General features: G+C 56.7%; 1 protein-coding gene across 1 annotated transcript in view; it reads left to right on the top strand.

Annotated features, from left to right (window-relative positions):
- Positions 1–734: 734 nt before the first annotated feature.
- Positions 735–14,582, top strand: part of TLN1 (talin 1) — a 139,418-nt gene continuing 125,570 nt past the window's right edge. The window contains exon 1 of the mRNA XM_048834676.2: positions 735–870. The gene's annotated coding sequence lies outside the window, so the exon portion shown is untranslated. The remainder of the gene's footprint in view (positions 871–14,582) is intronic.

Here is a 14,582-nt window from a genome sequence, read left to right as displayed (position 1 = left end):
ATGAGCTGGGCAGGGGGGGAAAGGCAGGGTCAGGGGGCGGGGCGGGATGAGCTGTGCGGGGTGGGGAAGGTCAGGGGAAGGGGCGGGGCAGGATGAGCTGGGCGGGGCGGGGAAGGGTGGAGTCAGGGGCGGGGCAGGGAAGGGTCAGGGGCGGGGCAGGATGAGCGGGGCGGGGCAGGGCTGGGTGAGTGGGGCGGGGCGGGATGAGATGGGCGGGGCGGGGCAGGGTCAGTGGGGCGGGGCGGGATGAGATGGGCGGGGCGGGGAAGGGCGGAGTCAGGGGCGGGGCAGGGAAGGGTCAGGGGCGGGGCAGGATGAGCGGGGCGGGGCAGGGCTGGGTGGGTGGGGCGGGGCGGGATGAGATGGGCGGGGCGGGGAAGGGCGGAGTCAGGGGCGGGGCAGGGAAGGGTCAGGGGCGGGGCAGGTTGAGCTGAGCTGGGCGGGGCAGGGTCAGGGGGCGGGGCGAGTTGGGCGGGGAAGGGCGGGGTCTCTTGTGGGCTCTTGGGAGAAAACCAATGGCGGGGGCGGCTGCTGCCTGCAGGGCCCTGCGCAGCCCCGGCGGAGACCCCGTGCTGCCGCGCGGGCCTGGCGCTCGGACCCCGTCGCCTCCCTGAGGGCGGTTTTGGCGCCGCCGGGCCCTGCTCCCGCGGGGCGGGGCGGGGCGGGGCCGGGCCGTGCCCACAACCAAGATGGCGGCAGGCTGGCTACGCGCTGGGGGTGGGACGTGGCGGTGCGAGTGCGCAGGCGCGGCGGTACCACAGAGGGTCAGCACAGAGCGTCTCCCTGAGGGCGGGGGGCGTCGCTCTGTCTTTCCCTCCCAGCGAGTCGCGTTCGGAGCAGCGCCGCAGCGGGACCCTCCTGGCGCCCCAGGTAGGCCCGGGCGGGTCAGCGCTCGGGGCGGCGGGAGAGCGGCCGGGGGCGGGGTCTGGTGCGCGGGAGCCAGCGGGGGGGCGGGCAGGCATGGGAGGGGAGGCCAGGCTCGGGTGGGGGAGGGGAGGCCAGGCTCGGGTGGGAGGCCAGGCATGGAAGGGGGAGGCCAGGCTCGGGGGGGGGGGTGGGGTGGGAGGCCAGGCATGGAAGGGGGAGGCCAGGCTCGGGGGGGGGTGGGTGGGAGGCCAGGCATGGAAGGGGGAGGCCAGGCTCGGGGTGGGGTGGGAGGCCAGGCATGGAAGGGGGAGGCCAGGCTCGGGGGGGGGGGGGTGGGAGGCCAGGCATGGAAGGGGGAGGCCAGGCTCGGGGGGGGGGGTGGGAGGCCAGGCATGGAAGGGGGAGGCCAGGCTCGGGGGGGGGGGTGGGAGGCCAGGCATGGAAGGGGGAGGCCAGGCTCGGGGAGGCCAGGCATGGAAGGGGGAGGCCAGGCTCGGGGGGGGGGTGGGGTGGGAGGCCAGGCATGGAAGGGGGAGGCCAGGCTCGGGGGGGGGGTGGGGTGGGAGGCCAGGCATGGAAGGGGGAGGCCAGGCTCGGGGGGGGGGAGGGGGAAGGCCAGGCATGGAAGGGGGAGGCCAGGCTCGGGGGTGGGGGGTGGGGTGGGAGGCCAGGCATGGAAGGGGGAGGCCAGGCTCGGGGGTGGGGGGTGGGGTGGGAGGCCAGGCATGGAAGGGGGAGGCCAGGCTGGGGGGTGGGGTGGGAGGCCAGGCATGGAAGGGGGAGGCCAGGCTCGGGGGGGGGGTGGGGTGGGAGGCCAGGCATGGAAGGGGGAGGCCAGGCTCGGGGGGGGGGGGGGAGGCCAGGCATGGAAGGGGGAGGCCAGGCTCGGGGGTGGGGGGTGGGGTGGGAGGCCAGGCATGGAAGGGGGAGGCCAGGCTCGGGGGTGGGGGGTGGGGTGGGAGGCCAGGCATGGAAGGGGGAGGCCAGGCTCGGGGGTGGGGGGTGGGGTGGGAGGCCAGGCATGGAAGGGGGAGGCCATGCTGGTGGGGGGGGGGAAGGAGGCCAGGCATGTGGGAGGCCAGGCTCTGGGGGGGAGGGGAGGCCAGGCATGGAAAGGGGAAGCCAGGCTCGGGTGGGGGGGGGGGGAGGCCAGGCATGGGCTGTGTGTGTGCCCAACGTGAGGGTTGCAAAGCGCAGAGGACACGCCATTTCAGGGTAATGATCGATCAGTGGCTGTGCAAGCCCTGAGCCTGGCAGGCAGCCGAGACAGACCCGCTGACTCAGCGACTTGCAGGCGGAGAGGATGGGAGCTGTTGTGGGAGAAGGCAAGGTACCCCGCATCTGATCCCCACACTTCTTTTCCCTGCTGTTGCAGCTCCCAGACTACCTGTCTGCCAGGCTGTGTCACTAACGAATTTAACAGCCTGGCAGCTGGGATTGGCTCATTTTACTGACCCAGCACAGCGGGACAAATGCCTTCAGCAGATACCATCCCCTCTGCCTGTCACTTCTGCTTCTGGACCTTCTTGGGGGAGGGATAGTTCAGTGGTTTGAGCATTGGCCTGCTAAACCCAGGGTTGTGAGTTCAATCCTGGAGGAGGCCATTTAGGGATCTGGGGCAAACATTGGGGACTGGTCCTGCTTTGAGCAGGGGGTTGGACTAGATGACCTCCTGAGGTCCCTTCCAACTCTGATATTCTATGATTCTACGACCTCCGCAGGAACGGTCTTTGACAGTTACATGAACACTGAGCAAAGGGCCTCCTATGCTGCCTCCTCCCTGAGCGCTACAGGGAACAGCACTCTGCTGCCTGGTGTATGCACTCACTACCCATTTGCAGCTGAAGCTGTTCGTTCCTGTTTTTAGCTTTTCAGCCGTAGCTTGCTCCTTTCTCCCTGCAGGATGAGCAGGCAGCAGCTTCGGGGTGGCAGGCAGCTGCACAGTGGCTGTAGAGTGAAGTTTCTCTGCTTTCCAGCCCAGTCCTTACTCAGTGATGGCTCTGTCTGGCTTGGCTCAGTTGCTCAGACTGAGTCCAGTTCTCTTGCCATCTGTTAATTACAGTACATTTGCATTAACAGACCTTGCTGCAGGAAGTAGTGGTTAGTAGGAAACTTTCAAAGGTCGAGGTCTCAGGCCTCTTCAGTTTCTGCAGAATCTGAGCTTTCATTTAAACACCCCCCACACAGACCCACAAATTCTAGCCCTTCTCTGAATGCACTTGAGTGCCTGAGACTGCAGACAGGGAGCTCTTGGGCCTCTGTTGCCTCTGGTAGTTCCCCAAGCAACCTCAAGAGTGAGATTAACAAAGCCTGGGGCAGTTTCAGGGCTGCTCTTCAGGTTCCCATGGACAGGCGTCAGCTGGGGGGTAAGTCTGATACCACTGTCACGCAGCTGGTCAGGGAAGCTTGAGTGGCACAGCCAGAGCTACCTGCAGTGAGGGGGCCCCAGAAAGGCTGGGGGAATAGCAGAGTAATGGGGATGACCCCTTGGAGCAGACAGCTGGCTGAGGGGGTGGTACAGCTCCTTTCTGCCAGGAGCTGTGGTGAGGAGGAGGGGAGCTTTGAGTTGATGAGTCCCCTTCTAGTCAGAGATGAATCTGAAAGATGCTTCCAGATAGGGTCCAGTTGAAACATGTGCTAGGATTCACTGCACCTGGGGCAAGGGGCTGTGCTCTTACACCTCTCTTTATTGGTCTCTCTGTGGGTCTGCTAAAATCCTGTGCATTGGCTTCGTTGCTGGCTTCCCTCGGTGTGCAGCCTGTCCTTGCCCCCTCTCTGGCTGCAGTAGCAGCAGCGTCAGGCCCGTCTGTGTTAGGTTTTCACAGGGGCCATGCTCCTGTAGGGCCCGCCAGACTGCTGAATCTTGCTGTCCAGGGAAAGGCCAAGGTTTCTCTCCTGAGCTGTAGGATGAGGATTGGGGTTTATTCCCCCTCCCTGTCTGCTTCCTGCTCCGCTGCTGTCTCGGCTGAGCTGAGTCAGGCGCTGCTCACTGTTACTCAGGCTGGAGGAGATGGGGCTATGAGGAGCTGAACTCTGGTTGTGTGTGCTGAGGTGGGGTGGGGTTTGCTGCCTCCTGCCAGGAAATGCAACACAGGCTGCCTCGTTCATCTGTCTGCAGCTCCCGCTAGAGCTCTAACACCCCTCCCTCCATCCCTCTTCTGCTGTCCCCTGGACTGTGCTCCCAGAAGTTACCCTCTTCTCCCTGTACTGGCTTCTGCACAGGCTTGTATCCACCACTGGAAGTGTTGCCTGGAGCTTCTGTCTCCCTCATGCTGCTGATTCCGTGCCTGTAGGGCAGGGTTTTGTGGAACAGGTTTGTCTGCTGCCCAGTGCCAGAAGGGGAGGGGATAGGGCAGCTGAAATGGCCTGGGAGGTGATAGCTGTCCTCAGAGGGAGTCCTGCAGGTTGCGTTGGCATGCACAGTGTGGATGCTTATGGAGGGCTCCTTTGGGGTGTGTGTGGGGGGAATGGAAGGTTTCAGAGTAACAGCCATGGTATTGTTTCATGGTCTCTGTGTATATAATGTCTTCTGCAGTTTCCACAGTATGCATCCGATGAAGTGAGCTGTAGCTCACGAAAGCTTATGCACAAATAAAATTGGTTAGTCTCTAAGGTGCCACAAGTACTCCTTTTCTTTTTGGGAATGGAAGGGGGGTTCTGGGGAAACTCTTACTAACTTTGGCATACAAAGTACAGAACTTTTCCCAGAGCTGCTGGTGGTAGGAAAGTGTGTGGGCAGGTTGTGGCGGGGCACTGTGCCTTAAGGAATGTCTGTTAACAGTAATGCCCATCGCACGTGGGTGAGATGTCTCTGTCCCCTGTTTCTCTGTGGTGTTCAGCTGAGAACTGGATCCTGGATGCCATGTGTATCTCTGGGTCCTGACCCAGCTTTAATCTGTTGGATGGAAACACTGAGTTGCCCTTCTGTCTTGGTTCCCCTGCTGCAGCTCTCTGGGGTGAGGCCTGGGTGTGTGGTTCTTAAGGTCAGTTTTAATGTGTGTGTGTGTGTGTGGATAGCTGATGGTCTCCAGCATGTGTGGGTGGATGCATGCTGTGGGGAGGGGCGTTGCCCGGTTCAGCTAGGCCAATCTCCGAAACAGTACCTGGGTTGCTTTGACCTCTGATTCTGCACCTTTTCTTGTGAAGGGGTATCCTTTCTGAATGACCCTGGAGTACTTAGGGAGGGAGCAGTGTTTTTTTTTTTTCCTGGGAGGGGGTGTGGGAACATGGTTATGAAAGTGGTAGCGGGTTATGTGCTGGCTCTATGGGGTACCTCTGCCTCTCCATCCCTGAACTCAGCCCCAGCTGGTCGTGGTTCTGAGCACTTGAGCAATGTAACTGTTTCTGGCTAGATATGTGATTAATGGATGTGCATGACTGATCTAATTGGGCAGCAGGGCCAGGCAGCTGTGGTGAGCTAGGCACTTTCCATCTTTAGTAATTCTCGTGCCCTGTGACTCTTCCTCCAGGTTCCTCGCTCCCTCCCCCTGAGTTAAAAGCTCTGCACTGGATAAGGCTTCCTGGGCACATTCCAGATGCTGAGCTGTAAAACCACTGGGGTTTACTCCGCACCTCCCAGGAAATCTCTCGCCAGCAGGAATCTCCTGGTGACAGGCTGGATGGCCTGCAGTGTTTGGTTTGCAGCCGTGTTTCACCCCTGCCTGTGGTGTGCCTGACCTGCTGCTGGCATGGATAAATTGGGTCACTGAGCTAACGAACTTGTATCTTTCTGGCTTTCTGAGCACTGTAATCACTTCCTGCCAGGGATTGCAGGGTGGGAGCTTTAATGGGGCACCCACTTCCAGTGGGGCTTTAGTGTTGGAGTGAGTTTGTCCTCCTGAATCCATCCCTGCTGGCAAGTGTCTCTTCTTGGGCACTGATTTCTCCTGCCATGGGGACTTCACGCCCTCTTTTGGCAGCAGTAGGCTTCTGAGAGATACAGAGTTTCTTTGCTGAAGGCAGCTTGCTTGACTGCATCAGCTGGTGACTCCCTGGGGATGTCCCAGGGCCCCTGGAGCTGCTCTCAGTGATGAGGTATGGAAATTATCTCTGCAAAAAGAGCAGCAGGGAGGGACCCAGACTGCCCTGGAGAGACTGCAGGGTCCCTGTTGTACAGAGCCCCTGAGGGACAGCAACACAGCATCACCTCTACACGCTGCTGTTTTGATGGAGGTGGGGTGAGAGGATTTGGTGATGAATTGAGACATTAAAACATAACCGTGGGAATCTCCCTGAAATAAAGGTGGTTGATGCCCCAAGCTGAGGAGCCAATTATGCCTCCCAGATGTATCCTTATAGCCTTGACCTGCTGCGCAGGATTTGACAGGGTCTCTAGCTTATTACAAAAAGAAAAGGAGGACTTGTGGCACCTTAGAGACTAACAAATTAATTTAGTTATTAAATTTATTTATTTGTTAGTCTCTAAGGTGCCACAAGTCCTCCTTTTCTTTTTGTGAATACAGACTAACACGGCTGCTACTCTGAAACCTAGCTTATTACAGTTACTCTGAATGATAGACTCTGGGGCTGGGTGATGTGCATCTCAAAGGAAGGGTCTGATGCTGCCAGAGTGGTGGATGTTATTTCCACATGGGAGGACCAGGGCAGACGTGTCAATCTGTCACTAACTGGCTCCTGCACAGGAAGATGCTGGCTGGAATAGCAGAGGCAAACTTGCAAACATTTGCTCTTCTCTGTTGTACACGGACTTGGTCAGTTCAGCCAGCTGCTGTCACCCTGCTCAAAGTCTCCAGAGCTGCACTTCCCTTAGGAACAGACCTGCTGTCACAAGTAGGCACACTCTGCCTCCCCAGCTCCCTCAGGGCACTGTGTAAAGCTGGTCCTGCAGGGGCTCCCTGTGCTATTTCAGGCATCCTTAGCCATTGCCTGCACTGGCAGTTATGGGAAAGCCAGCAGGGTTACAGCCTTACTGGTGGGAGTGCACGTGCTAAGTGGGGACAGGCATTTTTGCCACTCCACGCAGCATCAGGCAGTGGGGTGATAAACACTGGTGGCCGGTCTACACTAGCCCTGGTGCTAGGAATAGTGTAGAAGTGGGAGAGGGGCTGTCTGCGTCACAATCGAAATCGAGTGAGCTGACTGCCATCCAGGGCAAGGCATGTTCAGCATTGTCATTTAGGAAATGCCTACAGTGCAATTAGAGGTGCATTTGTAGCACATGTAGGATACCTGAGCTAGCTGTGATCTCGGTATCACAAGTACCAATACCAGCAAAACTGGCAGCATGGACTTCGGGGTGGGCTAGCCACCCCAGCAAGTACCCAGGGTCATGGGCGGGCTTGCACAGCCTGCACTGAACTCTCTGCTGCTGGAACTTCACTGCTGCTAGTATTCACGGTAGCTAGCTTCAAGCTAGTTTGGGTGACACGTGCTGCAGTCACACCTCTCATTGCAGTGTAGGCAATCCATAGTTCAGGACTTAATTGTGACTATGCTGACTGGTTAGTACTAGTCAGCATCATGAGAGTTTGTGATGGGGCATGCCACACCAGAGTGTGCACTATTTGAATTGAATTTAGTGATCACATATTCAGAGAGGATGTGCACAATTAGTTTAATTTCCACCTGATGAGATTCTGTGCATCATTGTTTGCATCTTCCAGGCAGGCTCTGTGTTCAGCTGGTTTGCACAGTGATCCTGGATGTGATGGAGATGAGGGAAGGATGAGCTTCCAACAATTCGCATCGCTATAGCTTGTCATGGCACCAAGCATCTATAGAGGTTCCTAGCCCCAGCAGGAGAAGCACCTTTGTCCCTTGTGCCAGGACTCAAGGATTCCTGTTCCTCCTGGTGCATTTTCCAAATAGCCACTCAACCCCTTGGACAAATGATCCAGATATTCAGGTGGAAACTGCGTTTTGCGTGCACTTTGAAAATTGCACTTCGGGGATGGAGATCCTAGTTTTGGAGGGGGTTCAGCCACCAAAATGGGCTGGGAATGAAGGGACTCCCATCTCTGTTAACCACAGTGTCACCTCCATGCGACTCTCTGAAGTTCACATCTACCCTGCTGTGGAATCAAAACAAAGGACCTGCAATAACAAGTCCCTGCTAGCTCCTATGTTGCTGTGAGACTGAGGGCTTCACAGAGGGGACTGAACTGAGCATGTTTGACTGTCAAGGAGAGCAGCATGCCCCTACTTCTGGCATGCTGGGGGTCCAGAACTCTCTAGAACTTCCATATTTGGTAGCAGTCATTGCTCAAACCTGAAGAAATTCAATCAGCCTCCCTCGTCCCCACTCTTCTGGTTCTTGCTGCGTTTCCAGGAAGGAATGCGCACCAGCACTAACATGGGATCTCTCATGGGCCCACAAGGGCTGACTGTATGGGCTTGTGTGTCAATACATGTAGCCAAGATGGGACTAGCTAGAGAGTTCTGGACCCCCAGCATGCCAGAAGTAGGGGCATGCTGCTCTCCTTGACAGTTCTGCAGAGGAAGGATAATAGCTTCCCCCAAGACTTTAAAGGAGGGGAAGCAGCTGTCAAACATGCTCAGTTCAGTCCCCTCTGTGAAGCCCTCAGTCTCACAGCAACATAGGAGCTAGCAGGGACTTGTTATTGCAGGTCCTTTGTTTTGATTCCACAGCAGGGTAGATGTGAACTTCAGAGAGTCGCATGGAGGTGACACTGTGGTTAACAGAGATGGGAGTCCCTTCATTCCCAGCCCATTTTGGTGGCTGAACCCCCTCCAAAACTAGGATCTCCATCCCCGAAGTGCAATTTTCAAAGTGTACGCGAAACGCAGTTTCCACCTGAATATCTGGATCATTTGTCCAAGGGGTTGAGTGGCTATTTGGAAAATGCACCAGGAGGAACAGGAATCCTTGAGTCCTGGCACAAGGGACAAAGGTGCTTCTCCTGCTGGGGCTAGGAACCTCTATAGATGCTTGGTGCCATGACAAGCTATAGCGATGTGAATTGTTGGAAGCTCATCCTTCCCTCATCTCCATCACATCCAGGATCACTTCATCGGATGCATACCGTGGAATGCATCCGATGAAGTGAGCTGTAGCTCACGAAAGCTCATGCTCAAATAAATTGGTTAGTCTCTAAGGTGTCACAAGTACTCCTTTTCTTTTTGCGAATACAGACTAACACGGCTGTTACTCTGAAACGAGTTATACATGTGAAATTCCAGGGGATGGCAGTGGCCAGCAGTTCTGTGTCTGGGATGGGAAGGGTTAATTTTCATAAAGAACAATAGCAGCGTCTGTGGGCACTCAGCAGGATACAGCGTGACAGCAGCTCTGACGTCTGTCAGGCTTGGGCGTGCAGGCTGGTCTCTAACCCAGGGTCAGGAGGAAGTAGCATCCCTCTTTGGTAGCACACAGCTGCATGTCAGAGGGGCTGCCTTCCTCAGAAGCCCCCACCCCTCTTGGGGCTAGGCTGGCCATAGGTCCGGTCCTGCGTGGCAGGTCCCGTCGCGTGGATGGATGCAGCTCAGGTGGTGGTGAGAAGGGAAGAGTCTCACCCTGGGGTTGGAGACCACCTAGGTGCTCTGATCCTGGTGAGGCTGCTCCCTCACACATGGGCCGTGGGCAGGGAGAGCCTGGACTCCCATCTCTGGCTCAGAAGTGCCATCTTGGGGAAGCAGGATGCAGAAAGGTCCATGTTGTGATTGGTCCCAGGTGGGGGTGGCAGCTGTTATAATTACCCAGCCAGGTGACTGGTGTGGCTTTGTTCCCCCGTTCCCCAATAAGGGGAGCTGGCCTGATGAAAAGAGCAAGGAGAACCTGGGAGGTGGGGCTCGGGTGGACAGAGTCTTGTCTTGCCTGTAGGGCTGCTCTAATGGGACATCCCTGGAGGCCCAGGCTGCTCTTGGTGTTCGCTCTTCTTGGGGCCTGACACACACTGCTGGTTGGAGCCAATTCATAGAATCATAGACTCTCAGGGTTGGAAGGGACCTCAGGAGGTCTAGTCTCACCCCCTGCTCAAAGCAGGACCAACCCCAACTAAATTCTAGCTGCCCAGCTCCGCAGAAGGTGCAGCTCCCGTCCCCTGCATGGTGCACTGGCGCCTTGGGGGTTATTTATAGCTGGCACTGTCAGTGCCCCCTTCCCAGCCTGGCAGGGTTTCTGTTTGGGCCTTTGGAGGGCTGGGGGCCTGAGGGAAGGTTACTGCGGGGGGAGGGGTGCCAGAAGCAGGTCATTTTGGAATATGAGCTAAATGTGTAAATTATCTGGGTACTCTGCAGTCCCCTCACCGTTGTTTGTGAGTATCTCGTTAGCACCAACAGAGTCGTCTTCTCCTGCAGTGTGAGGTACTAGCCCCGTGGCTGACTTACGTGACTGGCCCAAGGTCACACCGGGAGTCGGTAGCAGAGCCCGGTGTAGGACCCCGATTTCTGGGCTCTCCTCCAGTGCCCTGGCTCTGCTGCCTGAGTGCCAGTCTTCTTCCCCCACCCCTCTGCTTTGGAGCTGGCAGCAGAGAGCTGGGGGAAGGAGGGGGCATTGGAACTTCCCTCCCCTTTGCTTAGCCACGGGACAGGATTGCTGGCTGTGGAGATCCAAACTTGCTGGATTCCTTCCCTTCTGAGCCCAGGAGGCAGAGTCGTGCTCTCAGTGCTGCTGTTGGAACTTACCCTGCAGAGTGCGGGGCTGGAATTCACTTCCACAGCGGGAGCCATGCTGGCCTTTACTGCAGCCATGTCTGCTCCCCAGTGGCGTGCAAGGGGGGGACTCAGGTCACTGGGTGCTCTTGAGAATTCCTGCTCGCAGGACTGGCCTGGCAGCAGGGCTGGCTGGAGCTCTGACAGCCTAAGACAAAAGGCTGATTGTGCCCAGAGGAGAGGGCACTGGGGCAGGGCACATAACTCCAGTTCTCCCCCATCAGCTGGGGTGTATCTGTCACGCTTGTGGTCTGAAGTGGATGCTCTGGCCAGAGCTGGCGTCACCCTGGACAGAATGCAGATGTAACCCAGAAAAGGGGAAGTGCAGTGATCTGTCCTGTCCCCACAGCCTGTGCACCATGCTGGCTGCTCCATGGGCCCTTTTCAGAGACTGATGGATAGTTGGGGGGCATCCTTCTAAAGAACAAGGCTGTCACTACCTGGGTGTGGGGAGCAGTGTGTCCCATGGAGAGCCCAGGAACCCCCCAGCCATGGGGTGTCTGGGTGGGAAACTTAGTGAGAGGGAATTTTTGACTCTGTTCCTTCCGTAATTAATCTTATGACTTTTCAGTTCCACTCTGTCTCCTCTCTGTCCCCTGCCCTGGCGCCTAGCTCGGCTGCTCAGTGAGCTCCCTGGGGCCTGGCTCCCTATCCAGAAGGCTGTTTCCTTGGCCCTTTAAATCTGCCCAGCAGGATGTTTAAATGCTTGGACTGTGGCTTCATCGCTGGCTGTTAATTCCATATTTGGTAGCAGTCATTGTTTACTCCTTGTCTCCTCTGCCCCTTTCTTGTCCTTGCTGGGGAAGGCAGTAGGGGGAGGGGGCATTTTTTCAGAGACATTAATACTGGTGAATCGACTGGTTTCCTGATAAAGGGGCTGGAGGAACCTGGAAGGGTGAGAGAGGAAACCGAAAGGATTCAAATAGCAGAGGGAAAACAGATTGCTCTAGAGTAACAGCACTGAACTGGCAGCTGCTCCCAGCAAGGGGCTTGACGAAGATAGAAGCTGGTGGAGCTGTGGCTTGTAGAATGTCTTGGGCTGAAGACTGGTGTGTTGGCTGGGGGGAGTGGGTCCTTTGCCCCTGTTCCCAGTGCCATTAAGGATATAATTTCATTTTTTGGTGGGGGGAGCAGGGAAGTCTCCGACGCCTGGGGAACTCAGTCTTCCCCTTCCAGGTGCCACTCGCAGCGCTTCATTCCCGCGTGCCGTGCGTCTGCATGGGCCTTGTAAGGCCACTGCCTCTGGGCAGCTCGGAGCCAAGGCACCCCCTTCCCAGCAGGTCACCTCCCGAGAGTGGCTGCGTGGGGTCCTGGGTGGGAGGTCCCCTTCGGCAGGATGCACCCTTTGCTGCCTGAAGCTCCTGGAACACTCTGTGGGGCCCAGCTGGCCAAGTGCTGAGTGAGGGTGGAGCTGGGTCCCTGATTGGCTGGCCCAGCCCTTGAGAGAGGCAGGTAGGCAGCCAAGCCTGTCAGTGGGCGGGACTTGTCTAGGGATCCCCACTGACACCAGAGAGCTGCGCCCCCTTAGCCAGGGGAGTGTTAACAGTGACGCCTGCTGCTGCCGATAGCTTCATTGTGACAGCCTGTAGGGGAAACGTCCAGCTCACTTCTTCCCTGGCCCAACCTGACTCCTGGCCCGGCATATGCACAGGGCTCTGTCTCCCACAGTCCGATGCCAGGCTTGCTTTTGTGCCTTGCTCAGACTGTTGGGAAGGGCCTGCAGAGCAGATTCTGAGTGTGAAGCAATGGCTAATGGGGAAGAGTGGGGTGGCTAAGTGATAGAAATACCTGAGCCAGGCCTGCGGGATTCAGTCTGGCTGTGGAGAGGCAAGGCGCAGACCCCGCTGCTTGTTTGCAACTCGCCCTGACTCTGCAGCTTTGTGTGCGCCTTGTTAGCGTTTTGGCTTTAGTTTGCTGGACAGCATGAGCCTAGTGCAGCTCCTGGGTGCCCTGGTGTTGGAAGGGAGTGGGGATCCCTTTGTCATATGCTTCCTGAGCTTCCCCCATGCTGTTCTGAGGGGGGCGGGGGGGCTCTAGTACCTCCCTAGTCCTGGTCTGCCCCTCTTGTGACTGTGTGCTGGCTAGGTCCTGCCAGCGGTGGGCAGCAGATGCTGCTTCAGCTGCATGCACATAAGCGCTCAGGCCCTGTGAACCATACTCCCCTGTGCCTCACTGTGTCCTGGGTTTCCTGTGCTTTCCCTAGCCAGGGCAGGGGGCTGACAGACATGGGACCTGTCCCAATTATACTTTTCTCTTCAGCTGAATGCTTTAGCCCTTTCAAACCACTATCAAGGATTCCTGTGCGCTGCTCACCCCCCACACCCCTATCTGCATAGGGACCCTTGGGATGTTTCTCTCTCCCCAGCTGCACGGCTGTGTGTACAGCCGGTTGGGAGGAAGCATGCTGGGGGCTCTGCACGCTAGGAGCTGGTTGGGGAGCTGCATCTGTAGAGAGCCCCTGTGATTATCCCTTTCCCTGAAGTCTCTGGCTCCAACCACAAATACTGTTGGAGCAGCCACTGGAATGTGAGCTTGTCAGCAAAGCGCAGGCTCCCTGCGTGTCTCCTGAAGTGAGGCCCAAAGCCACTCTATGAGGGGGAGCTGGGGGCGGGGTCTGGTACGTGGGGGTGGTGGGAGAAGCGGCTGAGCTGTCACTTGTGCTGCTCAGAAATAGCCAGGCGCTTAAATGAAGGGGAGCTGGGAGTGTGGAATGAATGCACTTGGGCACTGAGACGCCCCAGTTGGGAGTGGGGCCGGGGTACTGAACACCGTACGAACATACGGTCTGTGGCCTGGAATGCTTACTCTGAAGAGCCAAAGGGGGGCAGTGGGGGACACACCAGTCAGGGAGACAGCTGAGGGTGGCAACAGGCACGGGGCTTGATAGTCCCTTTTCTAACGTGTGTGTGTATACATCCTCACACAGGCACTTCTTCTTTAAGGGTTAGTCGTGGTGGACTAGCACCCACAGCAGTGATCAGGTACCCATTGGGCTCGCTGCTGCACAGATAGAGTGAGACCTTCCCTGCTTCAGAGAGCTCAGTTTAAGTCAAGACGAGTGTAACAGCCAAAGGAGGTCAGACTGGAGTAGCAGCCATTGGAACAGGTCTTTGCACAGACTAGCCAGGGACTTTCTCTGTCCTTTTCATTTGTCTTTTGAATGAGATATAACTAAATGAAGTAGCTATTGACTTTCCCTCTGGCCATCTTGCTTGCCATAAACCCCTTTCAGGGCTGCCCAAGTCATGGGGCTGCTGGCCTCTGGGTGCTGGGGCAGGGCCAGGACACAGGCTGTTGGGACTTCTGCACTGATAATGACAACAGAAGTGACACTGGCTATCTGAGTGTTGGTGGAAGAGCCCATCCAGGATCCCACAGGGAGGAGAGGGTGGTACTAGCCTGGGAGAGTCCCTTGCAAGACCCCTTTGGGGATGCCTGGTGCACAGCTGAGCCCTGTCCCGTGGGTGAGTCCATGTTTGCACACATCAATGTTGGATGTAGGTGTCAAATGCACAAAATAGATGCAATGTCTGCTCCATGCAGAGGGCAAGTCCTGTTCTCTCCATCTCCCTGTTATTTTGCCTTCTTCCCCCATGCCTCCTCACCGGGGCAGGTGGGGCAGGTTTATGGAGCTTTCAGACACAAGATTTAGATAAATAGTTTTTCACTCTTTGAGAAAGTGACTGACTGTCCTTGTCCCTGTTAACTCAGAGCCAGCTTCTTAGCTGTGTGTGTGAGTGAGAATCTGCATTGAGAGCTGGTGCATAGCACTGCCTTCACTAATAAAGCAGAGAAGACAATCTAGAAATGTTTTGAGGTCATGCTCAATAGTGCGTGTCCACGTTTTTATAACTTCTGCAAATCCTGGCGTGGGAAGAAAATGCAACAGAACTAAGGTACAGTTTTTTCACAGTGGGACTAACCATTGGAACCAACTACTACTCCTGGGGGCATTCTACACAAAAAAAAAATAAAAATTCTGCGCCAAAAACTAAAAATTCTGTGCACAGTATTTTAAAATTCTGTGTATTTTATTTGTCAAAATGACATTCTATAATCATGCCAGTTTCAATTATTTTGGTAAT

This window comes from Caretta caretta, chromosome 5 (genome assembly GCF_965140235.1).
Source record: "Caretta caretta isolate rCarCar2 chromosome 5, rCarCar1.hap1, whole genome shotgun sequence".
Taxonomy (NCBI): Eukaryota; Metazoa; Chordata; order Testudines; family Cheloniidae; genus Caretta; species Caretta caretta.
Note: the sequence above shows the minus strand (reverse complement) of the source record. Positions and strands in the feature narration are given on the sequence as shown.